Here is a 22,572-nt window from a genome sequence, read left to right on the forward strand (position 1 = left end):
TTAGTTTTAATCTACTTTATTTATTGATATTTTTACTGAGAAGTTTGTTATGCCAAATGATTAATATGATCAGGCATACTATTTCAGTGTAGATAGGATCTAACTTTGTGTTTAGGGCCCCTATTTTTTGTGTAAGAATCATCTTGCCAATTTAAAACTCATGTCTGATGAAAGTAGATTGTTTGACAAGCATCACTTTATAGAATTTGTTCGGGTCTGAGTGGTAGGTCATGAATAGAATGGTGCCCTTTTGGATAAACAGATAATATGTGTGTAAATTCTGTCTCTTATATTAAGTGAGGGAGCATGTATGTAGGTGAGATTTTTATCCAAATATTCAGTCTTTACCTGTTTTGTTTGCCTAATAGTATTTAAAGGGTGTGAGGTGTTATGAGCTCCTTTCCCTTGTTTTCATTTCTGTCCCTCCCATCTAACTGTTGGTATTTCTGTTTTTCTGTATGTTGACCTTTTTATGTTTTTAAACAGTTTTTTGGTTGACAGAGTTGTCTCCCTTTTTATCTTTCATGTTTCAGCTTAATAATTTTCGAAGTTTTTTTGTGTATTCTCCTTTGCATATGAAGATTCCACCGCTAATTGATTAGTAATTGTGCTTTTTTCCCCCAATTGTGATAATTGGATTTATACTAAAATGATACTTGCTTTAGGAACAAGCATTTATGGGTAGCTGACTAAAAGTAAAAGTACTGCCTTTTCAAACCAAGCAATGTAGACTTGCTCTCATAATTTTTAGTATATTTAAATCTGCATATTACTAAAATTTAAAATATGAATTTTGGCTAGTATTTTAGTGTATGTAATTTCAGATGTTTTTTTGATGATCCACTTATTCAAGTGATTATAAAGTTGATATAATGATAAAAATATCCTCAATGAGAATATAAATCATGTTTTTCAGTATTAGAACCAAGGCAGTTTTCATAAAATCAGTAATATGATTCTTATTAATGTAGTAATAAATGCCAATATCTGTGCCTTAATATTTTAAAGTAGACCTGTATTTCTAGTTTATATTAGTATAAACCCTTCCAGGATTAAAATACAGCAGTTAGGCAAAACTCTTTTTGCCACTTGGAAAAAAAAAAAAAAAAGCAAGTCATTTCTAGATGATGTCCTGGCTTAGATATAAAATAAAGAGATTTGGGTCTGTTATATTAAAGCCAAATATAAAATGAAGCAGCCTAGCACACACTTGTTTGGAGCTTTCTTCCATTAAAATGGTTCAAATTAGCAGTGGTTTTATTGAAAGGTAAATTTGATAGAAGTAAATTTAGAAGTTTTACAGTTTTAGCTTAATTAGAAGGAAAATGAAAACCCACTTGCTGGCGATACGTTTTGTATTGAGCTTTTTTCCTTCGTATTATGTATGTGTAGTAGTTTCGAACATTAGGAAATTTGTGCATGGCTGCATCTAAAAGATCAATAGAGTTGGAAAAGTTGGAATCTGTTGTGTTTTTTTTTTAAAGTAGTTTACTAGTATTGAGTAAATTTGCACTAAATATTATTAGGCCTTTGTTCTCAAACTATTGATACATCCCTTATCATCTTTTTTGTCTTACCTGTTGGAATGTCTTTCTTTTTGTGAAAGTTAGTGACCTTAAAGAGCAGCCCAAATCTAGTGTTTTAGATAGTTATCTCTGGTAAATTAAATGATAAAAAGCATGGCTTTTATAATGAAATGAACTACAGAAGTACTATAAACCTAACACTGAATATAAAGATTAGAGTGTAAAAGATACACTCTTATGTACTTTACAATAATGCTGGATTGATGTCATAATTTTAAGTTTTTTAATTTTTCATATACTTTATTATGATTTTGCTGTAGAAAATTAGGTTAGCGTTTGGCTTATAGTTCAGGTATATAATGCTGACAAGTATATCTAATGCATATTGGACTGATGATCTTTCTGAAAGTTGTTCTGTAAGTTATAACCATATTTTATTTGATTTGTCATTGGTAGTCAATCTTGGATGTTTGTTAGTGGGAGCAGAACCATGGCAGGGAGGGGGCGGGGTTTACATGTGTGTATTTTAACAGCAGCAGAGTTCTGAAACAGGAAATCTGCCTTATCGTATTCATCCAGAGAGCTAGGAAGGAGGTAATTGTTTCTTACGCTCGTTAAAACCAGTTAGTTGGGCAACTTAAATTTTAGAGATTCACAGATGTACGTTTGAACAGTTGTAGATACATTATTTCATAACAGCTCTGAAGAAAAATTGATTAAATTTGTTGAGAGGAATAATCCCTTAGCTAATACACATAAAAATTGTACTTTGGGTTTTAGAGCATTGCTAGCATTATCAGTGACTTGATTAGATATTTTTCTGTGGTCCTGGTTTGCTTACATTTAAATAAAGTTCAGAGGGCCTTGATTGTTCCTTTAAAAAGTATTTGTTTAAAACTGTAATATTCAATTTAAACAATAGAAGAAGTTGATTCTGTGTCAGGTATTTGTCACTGGAAATTATCATTCCCTCTTTGTTAATGTGTTTATGCTCACAATTACCTTCTTAGGTATTCACAGCTTAATTTTTATCTGTCAGTGGGTATTTGTCATTTTTAAAGCTATATAGGTAGCATTTCATTGGGCTAAATATCAGGCATTGCTTACTGTGCTGTGTTAGGATTATTTCCATTTTTTCCCTTTAAAAACAGTATATTGTGACTATCTTTGCATAGTTTACATTGTTTTCTTAGTGCACATTGTTAGAGTGGGGTTTCTGGAATAAAAGGTAAAACAGTTTCATAGTTCTTTGTTACAGATTGCAGATTTTGTGCCAAATGAACCAATTTATGGTATTGTTACTAAGTAGAAGAATTACTAGCAATTCTTGATGTTACCTTTGAAGAATGTGGTATTTTCCTTCAGAAAGTAAGATCTAAGCCTGGCTCAGTTGGTAGAGCATGGGACCCTTAAACTCCGGTTTGTGAGTTCAAGCCCTGTGCTGGGCATGGAGCCTGCTTAAAACAAACGAAACTACAACAGCAACAAAAAGAACTCCACATAGTGACATCTAAACTTCTTTTCAAAGCAAAAATGTGTATAAACTCTTCAGTCAAGGCAAGTTGGTATAATGTAACAATTTTAGAGGAAGTTGTGAGGTCCTAATTGTTTGGAGGACTAGAAAGCTCCAGTAGAGCTCATAAATTACTTGGCAGTCAGTTTTCCTTTTTGGTTTGCCATTGTGGGCAGCTAATTTAGAAGTGTTAAAAGGAACCTAAAATTTATGTTAAAGTGGATTTAAGTGAATATATTGGAATTCTTTTCTTTTATAATTTGTTTATAAAAACATCATATTGAGTTGCCTTGTAATGAGACATTGAAACTAAGATTAAATAACAGGATATTTCTAGTCCATGCAACCTCAAATCATAACAGCTTCTTATTACAATTCTAATAGCCCTTTACAGTTTATAGTTTTAAAGATATTTCCAGATACCGCATTTGATCCTTGAAACAACCAATAAAGAAATTACATCAGGTGTTAGGATCATCATTTTGCAGAAAAAAGAAACAAAAATATTTGAGGCCCAGAGACTTAGTAACTTACCTGCAGTCATAGGCTTTTAAGTTGCAAAGCTGAGAATGGAACTTTGGTCTTCTATTTATTAAATGACACTATGCACAATGAATCATGGAACACTACATCAAAAACTAATGGTTTACTGTATGGTGACTAACATAACATAATAAAAATAAATAAACAAACAAATGACATTATGCATGAAGTATTTTAATGCAGGCCTGGCACCTTGGGAATATTTAAACAAATGTTCCTGTGTCCTGTGCTGTTTCTGACCACTATGCTTTATTCTTAAAATTCCCAAATTTTTTTGGAGCAATATTTTTAATATTTTTGTAGTTTTCTGTATTTTTTTGAGAAATATTTTTAATATTTCTGTAGTTTAGGCTTTGGTGCTTACGCACCCTTTTCACTTTATAAAATCAGATTTTAGGCAGCATTAATTTGCTCTGTACAGGAATACTTATATGCTTTATATGTTAGGACAAATTGTTTTCAAATAATGCAATTAGCACTTTATCAACTGGAAAAATCAGCATCTCCTTTTTCTGCTTTCCTACCAATATGAATCTTCAATTTAGAAACCAGATACAAACATTTTACACATTTAATAGAGAAAAAGAATACCTAGTCAGAAATAAAAAATCTTGCATTAAATGAGACTCCCGTATAAGTCTATGAGTGGCAGTTGTTTAAAGCATAATTTGATTAGTGAAGATGCGAATATGGATATAACTGTGACATACATGGAAACTCTTTGTTAATTTTAAACTTGTTAAAATTTGTTGGAAAAAAAATGTAGACCTGATGTAGCTTATGAATCAGTGGCTGAATTTTTTTTCTCCTCACCTGATCCTTAAGCATCTGTTGGTTGATAGCCCTGACAGAAAGCAGGGGAAAAGCTCCAGAAATTCCTGGAAAATAGAATTAAATGGTGCAGTCTTGGTATTTACTAACTAGCTTTTGATTCTTCTTGTCTCCTCTTGTTAGTCTGACTTTATTCCTTCATTCCTGCTGCCGATTCAGCTCAATGTCAGTTCCTCTTGTGAGGTAGGCAACTTCAGGTTTGCTCTTACTGCTTTTTGATCACTACCTCTGTAATCTACATGTCACTTACTATTTGCCATCTGCGTTCCATGTATGTTACCGCTTCCAGTTAACTAGAATTTTTAAAATAACTTATATGTGATCTGTGGAAGTAATTTTTCTTAAAATAATTGTGGCAGAAAAAAGGTGTTACTGGTTTGAATACTAGTACTGCATACTGGTATTTTAGTTTATAACTTGTTTGGGGATAAGTATATCTATATATTATGTTGAGTAGTACTACAAAGAAACTTCAGAAGTGCTTTATTTTTAATAATTGTACTTAAAATAAGACTGTCTATATTCAGGGACACATAAAATAAGGTTTAAGGAGCTATTTTTGGTTGTTCTCTATTTGAAAATTCTAGTTAAAATTGTAGTGCAAATGACATTAATTTGGGTACAAGTAAAATTTTGAGACAAGGTCAATATGAAATCTCAGCTCACATGTTTTTTTCTAAAGGCATTTTGTTAATTTGGTGTAACTTAGAATATCCTTTTAGTGTTTTAAGTCAGGATTGGATGTTAAGAACAACCAGTAAAAATTGAGTTACCTCATATACTAGCTGCATCATTTTCTAGTGTGTCAGTTCTGTTATTGGTGAAATTGACTTCTGTGGACAGGCTTTAGAACTTAATTATCATTTATTATTTTCTTTCTTGCAGTCAGCATTCTATGTTTGAGAGGGGATTATTGCAGCACTTGAATCAAGAATCTCCAACATGATATATATGATTATCAAAACTCATCAATGAATCACTTAAGATCTTGTATTTTATTGTATGTATATTATACCTGAATTAAAACAAAACAAACTGAGCATGTTTGCTTAGAGGTGGGGTGAAAGGTCATGTACTGAACATCATATGTCTGTGTCTGCAGATCTGCCATAGCAATGGTAGCTGTCCCTCTGAGGGCCGACCGAAATTCCTTCTACCTCTCTGCTTACTTCATGTAGCCACTGATAACAAGGGGAAAGCAGTCTTTTGTTTTGTTCCCTTTGGGAAATTTGGGAATATTTTACATTTGTTCTGATGTTAAATACTTAAAAGGCAAATTGCTATAGTCAAGATTTCAAAGAGTTAAGGTTTCTATTAGACTTTGATGCTCTTTAGAAGGATTAGGTTATTCAGTAAAGAGTGTCATTGGAAAAAAAAAATACCCAAATCGTTACAGTAAGCCCTAATGGTATAGGTCTGTCCCATTTGTTTAACTGATAGACAGCTATCACTATGTTCTAGTTGTTTTCCATAGGTTAATGCATTTAATCCTTATCACAACCCTATGTGATAAGTACTTTTTTTTTTAATGAAGGTAGCACTTTCTTTTCTGTTTAATTTTTAATTCAAACTTTTATTTAAATTCCAGTTAGTTAGTATACAGTTAACTACATGCAGTTAATTTCTACACCTGGTTAATTTCTATACCTGAAATTAATATTATACTGTATGTTAACTAACTGGAATTTAAATAAAAGCTTGAATAAAAATTAAGCAGAGAAGAAAAGAAAATGTTACCTCCTACCAGTCCCATTTTACGCAGGAAACTGAAGATGGGTAACTTGCAAAAGATGACTTAGTAAGTGAAGCTAGAGTTCAAATCCAGGCAGCTTGGCTCTTGGAGCATATGTTCTTTTTTTTTTTTTTTTAAAGATTTTATTTATTTATTTGACAGAGATCACAAGTAGGCATAGAGGCAGGCAGAGAGAGAGAGAGGAGGAAGCAGGCTCCCTCAACAATTTCTTATTACAAGTTTTTTTTATATCTTTTGGAATACGTGTTTATGTATTCCTTTGACAAAAATAATTTTAAAATGCACTTTGGCAGCTCATAGGAGTTCATAGGAATTGAGGAAAAGAAAAGACTTCTAAAAACTAAAGACTGTATTCTCACAGCTGTCTTTAATGAATTCAGATTATTATATATTGATATTATTTGAAGTAAGGTATAGTGTGTCTTTGATTGTACTCTATTCCACATGTTGAGGGTATTACCTCTCTGCTCTTAAGTTTTTAGTCTACTTTCCAAGTTATCTGTAGTTAAATTTTCCCATTTCCCTTTGGAAAGTGCTGTTTTCTTGCTTTTTTCCGCTTTTCCATTGTATCAAATTTATAAGGCAGTGAGCCAATTGTGGGCATGAAATCCTTGGGAGGAGAGAGGAGGAAGTGGGAGGGGCAGCCATGGTGAATGTTTTCCTAAGTAATATTCAAGCTCTTTGAGAGAACTTACCCTCCCCCCTTTTTAAAAATGCTGTGATATTTTCTCTTAAATAGATTGTTTATCCTCCTGCCAGTCTCACTGTTGCGCAAAATGCTAGATAAGAAATTGTATAGTTCACATTATTAAAGGGAGTATAAAAAGTATTTTACCAGCCCTTAGTCAAAAAAAAAAAACCCAAAAAACAAAAAAACAAACAAAAGCCAAAAAAACAGAACAGCTATAGGATAATAAAAGAACGGAGTCAGAGTTCTGGGTTGCACATGACAGAAAGTAGCTCTAATTAAGCAGAAAAGAATTATTTGAAAAATATTAGATAGCTCATAGGTAGAGAATCAGGCTTAGAAATTTTGCAGAAGCAAAAGACCATGCCTTGCTTTGAGGGAAGCAAGGCATGGTCAATAGGTTACAATAAGGCAGTCTCTGCTTAGGACATGGCTGCTTGAAAACTTGCTATCCCAGGTAATGCTGCCTTGACTACATGTTGATGACTGTGCTTATAAGCTTTCAGCACTTCTGGAGCTTTCTTTCAGTGATCTGACTCCTTTGCCCCTTGCTGTCACAACCTAGGATTCAGTGTCCAGAGTAGGAGGACCTAATTGGTGTTAGACTTGCACCCATGATGAGGAAGATAAGGAAGGGAATATTTGCTTCTCACTTCTTGAAATTCTCTCCAAATTAGAATGATTGTGGATGCTGAACAGCCTAAAGAGTACTAATACCTCCTATAAATTTCTCTTATTTCACACGTCCTATCCTCAGACTCTCTTCCCAAAGATACCTACAGTTAAAACTTTCAGGTATTCTTTAAGAAACTGTTTTCTTCTTACATCCACTTTTTAAGAGAAATAGTTGAGAACATAGTGCCTACTCTTCTGCATCTTGCTTTTTTTTTTTTTTTTTTTTTTCCATTTACCATACTTAGGAATTTTCCATTTCGACATGGAGATGGAACTGATTTTGTTATTGGCTTTTATTCCATTTTATGATCATTCCATAATAAACAGTCCCTCCAATCCATATTAGGTTATTTCTTGTTTGTCACTATTGAAAACAGCACTCTAATAAACATTTTCACACACATACCTTGGTGTCCTTTAACAGGTATTTACTGAAGGTAGATCCTTAGCAGTGGAGCAGTGGAGTTTTTCTCTTCTCCACAGTGGAATTTATTCTCACCAACATGTATGACAGCATCTTTCCCCCTTCAGTCTTGGCAAACAATATTATCAAACTTAAACTTTTTGTAATTTGTTGGGTCATTTGACTTTTATTGCATTTCTTTAATTGTGAGATTAAGCGACTTTGTGATCTTTATTGGTCATATTTTTTTCCTTTTGGTTTGTACATGTATACTGACTGACCCTATCTTCAACATATTTAAAGTTTTTTTTTCTTAATGATTTTTATGAATGCTTCAAAAATTAAGGAAGTTAGTGGTATTCTTTCTTAAGACAATTTTATAATGCCCTGCCTTGCTGGTCTTTTGAATTTTATGACTGCGAGATTCAGGTGAAGCTGTTACAGAGAGCTTGATGGATTATCTCTCTTTCAAATTATTGATTGCTAACTGTATGCTTTACTAATATGTCTAATCATGGAATGTCAAAGATTTTGTTAACAGTTGTTTGTTCAAGAATATTCTTTAAGAAATAACCTTGCTTAAATAGCAAATTGAAACAATTTTAATCCAGAAAAATGTCATGCATCCACCACTCTTGAGTTATTGAATCAGAGCAAACCTTCTCTTGGACAGAGACAATAGAAGTGAAAGGGAATGTAGTGGCTCCTAAGCCTAGCTTTGCCTTTTCTTTTTCTTTTCTTTTCTTTTTTCTTTCTTTCTTTCTTTCTTTCTTTCTTTCTTTCTTTCTTTCTTTCTTTCTTTCTTTCTTTCGAGTTCTGCTTATCTCTGGCTCTAGTGTCATACAACTCCCTAACCTGTGCAGTTCTACCTTATTTAATGTTCTTTTTGGATCCAGACATTTTCCTCATTTCAAGCCTTTTCTTTTGTCTTTACTATTCTTATGTTCCTTTATATATGCTCTTTTGTATTCATCTAGGATTATTTCCCTTTTTTCCACTAGGGTTATTCTTCCCCCCCCCCCGGTTGTAACCTTTTAAATATGAACATTGTGAGTGAATTCTCTGCAACTGTATTGATTGGTTTTCTAAGATAATTCCTGTTCATTTGCCTTTTTTAAACTAATATCGCTATTGATTGTTTATATAGAATTTTAGTTTTTAAATTAGTCTCTCTGTAATCTTTCCTTTTGGATTTTGAGTTATGAATTCATAGCCTGTTATTTAAATGAAGCTTTTGAAATCTGTTTTACTGATCTGTATCATATCTAACTATGCCAGTATTTCCTTCCTTGTCTGACGTGAACTCTAAAATTATATAAACACTTTCTCCCTGTTTCCTGGCATTTCCACTGAAACTTGTTCCTCATTCTAGGTTAGAAATACGTCCAGAATTTTAGTTTTCTTCTTTATTGTATTAATCTACTAATAAAATTAATCAAACATACCAGGAATTTGTTAGAAAACTGCGTATGGTTGAAAATACTTTTTCATGGGCACCTGGGTGGCTCAGTGGGTTAGGCCTCTGCCTTCAGCTCAGATCATGATCTCAGGGTTTTGTGATCGAGTCCCGCATTGGGCTCTCTGGTCAGCGGGGAGCCTGCTTCCTCCTCTCTCTCTGTCTGCCTCTCTGCCTACTTGTGATCTCTGTCTGTCAAATAAATAAATAAAATATTAAAAAGAAAATAATACTTTGTCAATAGGTATTTTGACAGTTGTAAAGTCCCAGTAATTACTGTAACTTTCCTCTTTTAATTTTATGCTCTATTCCAAGAATGTACCCATTTCCACTACCTTCCTAAGCATATGTATTGTGGTCTGTTGTGTTTTTTCAATGATCTCTGTGTTTTAGACCTGTGCTGTCCAATATGTTAGCTATTGGCCACATGTAGCTATTTATGTTTAAATTAGTTAAGATAAATTTACTCATTAATGTTCATTTGCCTTAGTTTTCAATAGCTACATGTGGTTAGTGGCTTCTGTGGTGGACAGCATAGATACAGAACATTTTCATCACTGAGGAAAGTCATATAGGGCAGTGCTGCTGAGCAGGAAGCCTTGATGCAGGGCTCTCAGTTCCAGGACCCTGGGATCATGACCTGAGCCCAAGGCAGATGCTTAATGACTGAGCCACCCAGGCACCCTGGACAGTGCTTTTCTGAATGTCATTTTGCTTTTCATTTTAAAAAGTTCTCATTCCTGAAGGTGATATACTTGTTGTATTTCTATCTCTGGTATTAAGCAAAATACATTTGAGATATTTTGACGTGGGTTGCATTTTACATGTCGGTAGTTATAATCATCTTACTTTCAAAATCAACTTTATTGAGGTATAATTTATTTGCAGTAAAGTATATTCACTTTAAGTGTACAGTTCAGGGAGTTTTGACATGTATATACATCCATGTAAACATTGCCACACTCACTATTTAGACCATTTATAGTGCCATAAAAGTTTTCTTCATGTCTCCCTATAGTCAGTCCCCCCGCCTTGATTCTGGGAAGTTTCTAATTCTTCACTGTAGTTAAGTTTTGACTGTGTTAATATTTTATATAAATGCAGTTATAGAGTATGTACTTTTTTTGGTTGGGTTTCTTAGTCTTTGCATAATTACCTTGGTTGTTGCTTATATCAGTAATGACTTTTTTCTTTTTATTGCTGAATAGTATTCCACCATATGGTTATGATATAATTTATTTATCCACTCACCTGTGATTGGCATTTGGGTTATTGTAAATTTAGGTCTATTATGAACAAAGCTGCTGTGAGCATTCATGGCCAAGACTTTTGTGGACATATATTTTTATGTCTTTTGGTTAAATGTCCATGAAAAGAATTGCTGGGTCATATGATATAATTACTGAAAGAAAAAAGGTATATATATTTAGGTTAATGGAACAGAAGAGAGATTACAGGAAAACTCAGACATAGGTTGTTAGAAAAGATGATAGAGAATTCACTGGGGACAGGATACTCATATTAACAAATGGTGTTGGAACAACTGAATATCAGTATGAAGACAATTACTTCTGATAATACAAAAAAATCTCATATTACGTACAAATGGATATTGTAGATAGAAGTATAAAAGTAACATGTAAAAGTATAAAACGAATAGATAAAAACAGAGAAGAAAATCTTTGTGACCTTTGGTTTAGTCAGAGATTTCTTTTTTTTTTTTAAGATTTTATTTATTTATCAGAGAGAGGGGAGAGAGCGAGCACAGGCAGACAGAATGGCAGGCAGAGGCAGAGGGAGAAGCAGGCTCCCCGCCGAGCAAGGAGCCTGATGTGGGACTCGATCCCAGGACGCTGGGATCATGACCTGAGCCGAAGGCAGCTGCTTAACCAACTGAGCCACCTAGGCGTCCCGAGTCAGAGATTTCTTAGTACATAAGAAGTTAACTGGGTAAGAAAAATTCACAAGCTGGACTTGATCAGCATTAAAAACTTCTGTTGTTTGAAAGACACCATTAGTAAAATTAAAAAACAAAAACAAAAACAGCAAATTTGGAAGAAGTACTCACAATGCATATATCCAAAGGACTTAAACTCAATGCAATATAAAGATGATTTTAAAAAATTCGTAAGAGGACAACCCCATAAAGAAAAGACAAAAAAAATTTTTGAACAGAAACTTTACAAAAGAAAATACTTAAATGATAAGTAAATATATTAAAATATATTCAAAATAAATCATTGGAGAAATGGAAATTAAAAGATAACGAAGCCCTGTTTCAAATTTTACTGGGATAGCTAAAACTTCAAGGGGTAATAATGTGTTGGCAAGGATATATAGCAATTGGAACTCTAATCCATGTTGGTAAAAGTGCAAAATGTTACAACTTCTTTGGAGAAGTGCTTGGCAGCTTTTAGTTCATAGTAATAGCTTTCTGAATTTTTTCACTGATAGCTCACTTCCTTTGCTGTTTCTTTTTCCTCTAGTTCTATTCCTCTTTTGAGAGAATAGATTTTCTTTCCTACTGGGGATCCTTGTCTTTGATCAGACTTTAATATAAAACTCTTAGTTTTCCTTTTGTGTTTAACTTGAAGTAATAGAGGAGAAGGCAGTACAGTGCAGGCAAGTGTTAAGATTGCATTGTTAACAGGATACTTTACTTGTATTGGATGTATAACTGATCTTAAGTTTGACAACCTAAAAATGAGTAGGAGAAAAGAGTGTTTGGGGCTTGCCTGTGTTAATGGGATTAAGGCAGAGATGACTTACATATTAAAAAGAAAAACAACAACCCAATTTCATGTTTTAGTAGTAGCAATGGCAGCTGCAGGTCTATTAGAGTTCTAAGAGCAAATTTTAATTTTTAAAAAAGATTTTATTTATTTATTTATTTGAGAGAGAGAGAGAGAGAGAGATATCACAAGCAGGCAGAGCAGCAGTCAGAGAGAGGGGGAAGCAGGGTCCCCACTGAGCAGAGAGCCCGATGCAGGGCTCGATCCCAGGACCCTGAGATCATGACCTGGTCTGAAGGCAGAGGCTTAGCTTAACCTGCAGAGCCACCCAGGCACCGTATGAGCAAATTTTAATTTAACATGAATGCAGCAGAACTAAATAGGGTGCCAAATAATGAGTTAGCTACAGAAAAATGTAGCAAATAAGTAGTTAATTTTTTTTCTTTTCAGATATGAATTTTTCTTTTTTACCTATTTTTGGAGTAGTAGTCTTTTCTGAATGGGATATCTTTAAAAAGGATTTGCTTCTGGGTTTCTCCCAGACTTCTAGGAGCATTTGTTATTATGATTGTGGTTGTCAGTAATACCCTGTAAATACAGTAGTAGTTGTCACAGAGGAGGTACTCAATAAATATTTGTAAGATGAATTTTTATCAATTCTCCAAGCATTTAAAAGTGATCAAATGCTCTAATAATATAAACTTTATTAGCAGTGTATATTGACAAGCAGATATACCAGTTCACTTTCAAGAAAGAGAATGACTCAGGCTTTCCAATAAAGCTTGAATTTAATTGTCTAGAATAGATTTAGTCTACATGAAGCCCTTCCGGTGGATGGATTGATCAGTTAGCTGTTGAAACATGGAAAAAGCATGGTCAGGCTTTAGCCAATGAACCTCAGATATTTTTGGCAAGACAATTCCTGTTGTAAAGATGGAGACATCAAAATGTCTTTGTTAGAAGTTGCTTTAACTAGCTTCTTTTCTTTGATTCCACATTTATTCAGTAGCACTATACTTTCAATTTTTGGTCGGTCTCCTTATGGAAATATATTGAACTTGTCATAAAGATGTGGATAATTCCTGTGTCAGTTCGACTTTTCAAGGAAATTAATATATTGCTGTTATGGTCTTTATGATATTTATGTATCAGTCATATGACATGAGTTTGAATTTGTTTCTGAACCAAAGTACCATTCACTATACTGATAGGATTACATCTTACACGGAAGGTAGAGGATCAGACCCTGGACTGTCATAGTAACTTCACCAGAGTAGTAACAGAATTTCTGAGGCCTATAAAGAAAGTTTATCTTGCAACCCAGATTCCTCCCCCCTACCTTTATTGGAACAAGTTTATTAATTTGGTATAAGTGTGTAGAGCAGCTAGATTGAGTTTTGCATTTGTTTAATGTAATCTTGCATTCCTCACAATTGAACATTGTGTTTTATTTTGCCTGTAGAGTGCTCCAGTTTATAAAGCAAGTATATGTAAACCTACATAGACTATATTTCATAAAAAAATACTGTAAGATCAAATTTAAAGTTGCTTTATAATCACTGACTTTCTTAATTGGTGTATTTAGTCCATTTACATTTAGTATAATTATTGAAATGTTTTGTTTACCATTTTTCTGTTTGTGTTTAGTTGTTCAATACTCCTTTGTTCATTCATTCATTCTTATTCTCTTTCATTCCTCTTTTCCTGTACTCTTTGGGATTAATGGAATAATTGTAGGTATTCCATTTTAATTCTGTTGACTTTATAGCTATATATATATATATATATATATATATATATATATATATATATATATATAATTAATTTTAGAGGTTGTGCAATAAGGATTAGAAAACACACTTTTTAGTTTATTTTAGTCCTCTTAGAGTTGATATTGTGAGCATTAAATGTAAGAACCTTATAAAAGAAGAATTTATGTCTACCTATGTATTACATCCCAGAATACAGTGTTACTTTATTTGCTTTATACACTTGTGTTTCAGAGAAAGGGAAGGAAAAAATGTTCTTTTACATTTATTCCCATTATTCCCTTCAGCCTGAGGGGCAGGTCTGATGGCAACAAATTTTCTCTAGTTTTTTTTATCTTTTTTTAAAGATTTATTTATTTATTTGAGAGAGAGCATGGGGGGAGAGGCAAAGGGAGAAGGAGAGAGAATCTTCAGACAGACTCTGCATTGAGTGCAGAGCCCGAAGTGGGGCCTTATCTCAGGACCCTGAGATCATGACCTGAGCTGAAACCAAGAGTTGGATGCTTAACCCATTGAGCCACTCAAGTCCCATTGTCTTTCACCTGTCCTTCTGGGACTCCAGTAATACAGGTGATAAACTACTTTGTATTGTTATACAGGTCACTGACGAGCTGTTCATTTTTTCAATTTCTTGTTTCTGTTCTTCAGATTAGATAATTACTACTAATTTGCTGTCAGATTCATATTTTTGTGTTCCAGCTAATATTTTTGCATATCAACCTGCCTCTACAGCTTTAAAGCATTTACTTACTTTATCTGCAAGTGCAAATTCAGTGAGTTAGGAATTCAGAATAGGCATGGTGGAATGGCTTGTTTTAGCTCCAAAATATCTGGAGTCTGGGACTCCCTAACTAGAAATGAGTTGGCAAATTGTGGCCAAATCAGGTGTTTTCACTCACATGTCTGGTAAATACTGGCTGTTATCTGGATCTTCAGCCTGACTATTGGCCAGCACCCCTCTACTTGGCCTTTCCAAGTGGTCTCTCCACGTGGGTTAGTTCATGCTTCATCATATAGTGTTAACTTCGTGCCAAGAGTGAAAATCCAGAGTCCAAGGTGGAAGTGCTTGACATTTTTATTATCTAGTCTTAGGAATCACATAATACCACTTCTGCTATATTCTCTTGATTCAGGTTGTTACAAAGGTGTGCCCAAGTTTTAGGGGGAGGAACAATAGACTTTACCAGTTGATGGAAGAAGTGTTAAAGTTAGGTTGAAAGGAGAGCTATGTGAGATGGATGATGCAGTCCTTCTTGAAAAATGCAGTCTGCCACAGCTTTCTTCTGCAGTCTCCAGTCTTCTTTTAAGAGTAGACTTTTCTTTCCAGATACTGAACTTTTGAGGCCTAGAATTTCTGTCTTTTATAGTTTCTGTTTCTTTGTTGAGAGTTTTCATTCTTTCACTTATTGTAGTTATCTTCCTTTGTATTCATGTATGTATTAGCTGTTTGAAGTCCATATCTGCTAATTCCAACACCTGGTTCATCTTGGAATTAGTTTCTATTGACTGCTTTTTTCTCTTGGTCATGGGTCTTATTTTTCTGCTTTGCATGTCTAATAAATTTTAATTGTTTAATGTCGTGATTGATATGTTGTATGTTGTGAAAGGTAATGTTGTAGGGAATCTGGATTGTTACTTTCTTTAAGGGTGTTGAGTTTCATTTTGGCAGGCGTTTCTTCTGGTATGGTTAGGCTTGGTTTTCTTTGTTAAGGCAGGCTTCTTTCAGGTTTGTCCTTTGTCTTAGGGCATGTTCCTCAATTCTAAGATGTGGCCTTTCTGGGGGCTCAGCTGAATACCTCGTATGCTTCAATGAAGTCTCTCCATTCTGGCTGGGCCAGAACTCCTCCTCCTGGCTGTGCTATCTCTGGTGTCATCTCCATTATGCTTTCAGATCCTGCACATATGCAGCCCAACTCTTGGCCAAGGACCAAAGGTGAATTTCCACACAGACTTCTGAGGTTCTCCTATTCAATCCCTTTTCTCTGCCTTTTTGTTCTACAAACTTCAGCTGTCTTAGCACCCCCAAACTCAATCTCTGCCTTTTACCTCGGTGAGACCTTTGTTGCATTTGTTCTGTTTCCCCCCTGTGTCAGAAGAGAGCCTTCACACTGAAAGTGAGGTAGGCATGTTCCTTTTTTCTGAAGGATTGTAAGCCTGTGCTGCCTTTTGTTTAGTGCCCAAAATGGTTGCCCAGTTTTAGATTTGCTTCTAGTCAGAGGATAATTCCTGTACCAGATACTCTATAATGGTTGAAAGTATATACATGCTACTGTAAGAAAACTTGCAATAGATGACTCCTTTGTATTGAAAACCAATATAAAACGATTTTAAGAACAAACTTATTTAAGTCCTGAAATTTTTACAATAACCTTACTACTATAAAATAATTTATAATGTTCAAATTTTGCTTTTTATTGAATTTTACCCATAAATTTGTATTGATTTTTTTCCAGAAATAGCAAATGCAGTGAAAATTTTAATATTATTCTCTCTTCCCGACTGATGTTAGACATTGCTAATCATTAATGATATTCTTCCCCAGTCTCCAACCTGGATGTTGTTTTAATAGCCTTAATATTGCACACTGGTAAGCAAGCCACCAGCAGCTTGATGCTTATTTACCATTTTAGTGTTTATTTCCATTTTACTAGCCCAATCAGTATTATTTTGTGGGATATATAGTTTTTATGAAAGATTTCCCTAGTAAATTGTTTACTTCTCTAGAACTGAAGAACTGAAGTGATTTTTTTTAAAAAATCATGTTAAAAGGAATCATTCAGGCTATTTACTAAGTTCTCAGTACTTCCTGAGTGAAATGTAAGAAAATATAAGCTTGTGAAGCAGACATTCTTAGCACTTGTGTCTCTGATAAATAATACTTGAAATTTAAAAGAGAATAAAAAGCTGGTTTTGAATATAAGTTATAGACACCAGCTAAAATAACACAGGAAGTGTCTTGATGAAATTAAAGGTTGAGCTTTCTATGGCTGTGCCTCTAGGAGGGATTTAAAGGTCAGTGACCAGCATTTTGACAAATTGTGTTTTGTTAATCATTGTTTTTCACTGATATCAGATTTGCAATTTTATGGTAGTGTATGCTAATAATTTTTTTTTAAGATTTTAATTATTTTTATTGGAGAGAGAGAGAGAGACCACAAGTAGGCAGAGAGGCAGGCAGAGAGAGGGGGGGAAGCAGGCTTCCCACTGAGCAGAGAGCCTGATGCCCAGGACCCTGAGATCATGACCTGGGCTGAAGGCAGAGGCTTATTAACCCACTGAGCCACCCAGGTGCCCCTGCTAATAATTTTTTTAAAAATGTCCTCGAGACAGGCTTTGTATGAATGAAGATACCACTTTAAAAAGCCTCATGAGTCTTTTTTTTTTTTTCAAGATTTTATTTATTTATTTGACAGAGATCACAAGTAGGCAGAGAGGCAGGCAGAGAGAGAGAGAGAGGAGGAAGCAAGGTTCCCGCAGAGCAGAGAGCCCTATGTGGGGCTCAGTCCCAGAATTCTGGGATCATGACCCGAGCTCAAGGCAAAGGCTTTAACCCACTGAGCCACCCAGGCACCCAATCATGAATCTTTATAAACAGGAATTGCATGAATCTCATTAAAACCATATCTGGGGGCACATGGGTGGCTCAGTCAGTTAAGCATCTGCCTTTGACTTCTGGGATTGAGCCCTGCATTGGACTTCCTGCTCAGAGGAGAGCCCTCCTTTTCCCTCTCCTCCTCTTCTGCTTGTGCTGTCAAATAAATAAATAAAAATTTAAAATATCCCAAAAAACCCAAACTGTTTCTCAAGGAGGACTGTTGTCATGTTAAAAAAAAAACCCAGGTTTCCATTTTTTTTCTAATTCAAAAATAGTATATGAAAATATTTATTTCATGTAAACTAAAATATACTGTTCAAAAACAGTTGGATTTCTAAGCTCATCAGACTGACTTTCTGGAGATAAAATAATTAATATATAACTTCGTCAATTTATACTCTTTTTGAAAATACAGTGGGACACTTTTTTTTTTCCCATTGGAAAGTAGTATATGCTTATGTTTTAACAGTTGCGGAAGTGTTAAAAGTGAATAGTGAAAACCTCCATCTCTCCCTGAAAACTTGTGATAACTGCTATGACTGTTTTGGTATTTCAGCCCCACTTAAGTGTGTGCAGGGCAGCCACATGTGAATCATGTTCCTTGGATTTGGGCTATAAGATGAGTGTTTCCTTATTTATACAATATTGGTTTATATATTTGGATTCAAAACTTAACAGTCCCAGACCCAAAATGTACTAAAAGTGAATTTTTAGTCCCCGAAAATACCTTTTTCACTGCTCATTTTAGCTTTCTTGGAGAAAATTGTATTTTGCAGATCATTCTTGCTTACTCATTTTCTCTCAAAAACAAAAACAAACAAACAAAAAACCCTTGGAGGAAAAGATACGGCAGATAGCAATGTTTTCTGAATTTTATAGTCACTGTCCTTCAAATAATTTGTTTTTGTTTGGGTTATCCCAGTTATCCTTAGCATTTATCTAAATTTCTAAATTTCTGACCATATTAAAATGCAAACTGAGAAAAAGCTGTAGAAGTATAAAGCTTCTGGAAGAAAGCATAGAGAATATCTTTGTGAACTCTAGGGGTAGGGAAAGAGTTCTCAGAAAGGATACAAAGTTGTAAACAAAAGAAATATTTGATATATTGGATTTTTATCAGAATTTTATTTTCCTTTTTTAAGATTCTATGTATTTATTGTTTGAGAGAGAGACTGAAAGAAAAGTGGAATGGGGGTGCAGAAAGAAAAGCAGACCTTAGCAGGGAGCCCAACATGAGACTTGCTCCCAGGACCTGGAGATCATATCATGTCATGAGATGAAGGCAGAGACTTAGCCAACTGAGCCACCCAGGTGCCTTTTATCGGAATTTTAAATTGTTGATTATCAAAACACATTATTAAGGAAAGGAAAAGGCAAGTCCTAGATAAGGAGTAAATATTTATGTCAATACATATATGTGATAAAAGACTTTTACCCAGAATATATAAAACATCTATAAATCAATAATAAAAAGCCTGTTAATTCAATGGGGCGGGAGGGGGGTGGTGGTGGCTGGGGAATGAGCCAATGAGTTGAACAGACATTTTCAAAGAAGAAAGTATAAAAATAGCTAATAAATAAATGGAAATATGCTTAATATCATTAGTCATCAGGAAAAGGAAGTTGAAAAACCACAGTAAGGTACCACTTTGTACCTGTTGGGAAAGCTGTGATTAAAATTGACAGCACCAAATGTTGATGGGACTGTGGAGCAAATGGAACTCTTAAAATGCAGATAAGATTGTAAAATTGTATAACTGTTTTTGGAAAACTGTTTAGTAGTTTCTTATAAAGTTAAACATACACCTGCCCTATCTACCTTATGACCCAGCAACTCTACTTCTTAGTTATTACTTATTTACTCAAGGGAAATAAAAGTATGTGTCTCCAAAATTCTTGCACAAGAATATGTACTTATTCATAATAAACCCAAACTGTAAACATCCTAAATATCCATCAAAGGAGGATGTTTAGACAGATGATGGTGTAGTCATGCAGTGAAATCATTTTACGAATAAAAGGAATCAACTATTGATGCATGTAACATGGATAAATCTGTAAAACATTACATTAAATGAAAGAAGCCATTTACAAAAGACTGCATCTTATATGGTCATATTTATATGAAGTTCAAGAATAAGGACAAATCTGTGGTAATATTAGCTGCCTGGGAGCTTAGTGGGGTTTGACTGCAAATAGGCATAAGGAATTTTCTGGAATGGTGGAATATTCTGTATTTTGATTGAGTTGGTTGTACACCTATGATCTCTTTCACTGTATGTAAATTTTATCTCACTTTGAACTGAAAATCCAAAAGTACAAATTGAGAAATGTTTAGGAATTGGGAAGATAAAGAGGGTACGAGAGACAAGAATAGAAGGGTGTGTAGCACCACTTTTTTCTGTAGTATAATCATATTTTTGAGTAGAAGTCATCTTAGCAGAATCACTGCTTCCTTGGTTAGTTGAAGAAGTAGGCTAAACTGAAGAATCCTAAAAAGTGACCCATACCTTAAATATTTAAAGAAAAGTACACCTGAAACATTAGGATGAAATTGTTCTCTGTGGTTTATTAACAACCACCACCAGAACCACAAAGTAGTAATTTCCTTTGTTTCCCTTTGCCCCTTGGCAAGAGTTCTTAGTCTTTTTTTATGCCATGTACCTTTTTGGCAGTCTGGTGGAGCTTATGGACCCCTTCTTAGCCCTTCTTAGAGTGATTTTAAATTAGGATTACAAATATACCTGTTACATTAATATTAGTCATTTGTTCTTGTTTTTGTTTTGCAGAAGAAAAAAGGTTAGAGATAATTGCAACCAGAGACTAGAACAACAGTAGAGAAAATCAATGATCCTCTTTACTTTTCCTTCATTAATAGAATACCACTTGTTTGCTGTGTACATGTTTTCCCAGAATGCCGATGGTAATTCTAGCTTCCCTTGTGGCTAGATTTGATAATGTGATAACTTATGATCTGTTGTTCTTAAGTAGAAATGATGAGTTCTTAAAGGAGGGGCCTATCCTTCTTTCCCTTCTCCAGTCTGCTTATACAAATATGATGGTGCACCATCGTAGACCTTGCACTGCCCATCGTGCTGGCTGAGCATATGATGGAAGGGTCCTGGGTCCAGTCCTGTATGAAACAAATCTACCCAACCAGTTGTACACTACTGATCCGGGAATTTATGTGGGAGAGTAGTGTATTCAGTGTAATTAGTAGCATATTTGTTTATGAGCCCCTCCTCCCTCCACCTTCTTCTATTTCTCACAGCTAAACCTTATTCTCACTGATACAGTTACTCTAGTATTACTTTTGATGGCAGGGATAATAATTCATAAATAATTTTATCCCAGGGAAATAAGCACAATTTCAGGTACTTAATTCACGTTTTCTCAATACATTTAAATAAAAGATAATCTTGATAGGAGTGGGTATCAAGGAATGAAAACATGAAAGCATACCATTAAAAAAAAATAGTAGGGACCCAGAACCCTTAATGAAACATGGTCATGCAAGGAAAGAGCCCAGTCTGGAAACTGCTGAGTAGTTTATGGAATGAGGGCCTGACTCTGCAGAAATTAAGAGGAACCCATCTTGTCATACTAAGTCCAGTAGAGAAGGTTTTGCTGGTATAGGAGAAAGTCATTGTTATGTTCGTTTTGATTATAATAGTTCAGGAAATACTAAGAAACCAAATATGTGCTAGAATATTATAGATAACACATTATATAAAATTTATAGTCTAATAACCTAATTCTTAAGTGTTGATTATAAGTAGTATTTTGCCATTTGCAACTGTTTTAGTATGACATACAAATACAAATATATCATTTCAATTAGTGACAAAGTTATGAGTAATTATTATGTGGCATGATATTTCACATCCAAATGTATGAACTCTCTTTCCTCTCTACCCAACCACACACATTTTCAGCCCTCTTTGTAGTAGCTAAATTTGTAATTTTGGTTATATAAATTTTGGGTTTTATGTGATTATGACTAGATTAATGCAGTTTACAGTTAAGTACTATAACTGTTTTTTCCTGAGCATTTTATTTTCCCTGGAGGTAAAATTCTCTCTGTCTCTCTCAACTTCTTTAGTCTTTATGTTTTTAACTTCAGTTTATCCCTAAACTATATAAATCTCTTAACATGTTCAAGCCCATTGGACATTAAATCGATTTTATCTTCTTTAGGAGCCTTCTGATCTACCGTGAGTTGGGTCAGTTGTTCCCTAGGTTTGCCTTATACCTGTCTACTTCAGATGTTTCTTCACCATCATTCTGAGGATTCCCTTTTCCCCTTCTCTTGAGTTGGAGAATTGTCCTGGAATTGTCCTCTTTCTTGGTATCCCTCCTTGTTTTGGTGGAACACATCTTCTAGTAACTTCCTGAGAGAGAAAATGTGGACAGCAAAATTATTTGAGATTTCTCTTGTTTAAAAAATGCCTTTACTATATATTCACACTTGATTTAATGTCTCTTTTGGTATGGTATTCTAGGCTGGATATAGTCAGAAGGTTTTTTCCTGGAAGTTGTTTTCTAGCTGCTAGTGTTGCCATTAAAAAGGGTGGTGTAATTCTGATTCCAGATATTTTTATGAAACCTCTTTCCTCTTGGGCAGCTTATAGGATCCTACGTTCATCTTTTCAGTATTCAGAAATTTCACTGAGCTATATATGCTGTATTTGGGTCTATTTTCATCACTTTTGCTGAATACTCATTGTGTCCTTTGACTTAGGAAACTCCTGTCCTTCAGTTTGGGGTATTATTCTCGAATTATTATATTGGATTTCTTCTCCTTGTGTTTTCTGTTCTTTTCTCTAGAACTCATAAGTTGAAACTCCTCGACTTTAAATCTTCTCATTTGTTTTCCATTTGTTTTTATTTTTATTCTGTTTATCCTGCTGTTTCCTCAGCTTATACTTTTCTAAACTCTCTCGCCTATTATTTACCTCCTAACGGTAAACAAATGTGTATACATGAAGTACATACATGTGGTAAAAACACATGGCAAGTGCTTTTATTGGCTGTAATTGTTGCTCTTGTTTAGGTTTGTTTGTTTGTTTTTTGCTCTTGTTTAGTTTT

General features: G+C 34.4%; 1 protein-coding gene across 8 annotated transcripts in view; it reads left to right on the plus strand.

Annotated features, from left to right (window-relative positions):
* Positions 1-22,572, plus strand: part of LOC131828977 (phosphatidylinositol 3,4,5-trisphosphate 3-phosphatase and dual-specificity protein phosphatase PTEN-like) — a 96,728-nt gene that overhangs the window by 39,412 nt on the left and 34,744 nt on the right. The gene's annotated exons all lie outside the window — the stretch shown is intronic.

The sequence above is a fragment of the Mustela lutreola genome, chromosome 4, assembly GCF_030435805.1.
Source record: "Mustela lutreola isolate mMusLut2 chromosome 4, mMusLut2.pri, whole genome shotgun sequence".
Classification (NCBI taxonomy): Eukaryota; Metazoa; Chordata; class Mammalia; order Carnivora; family Mustelidae; genus Mustela; species Mustela lutreola.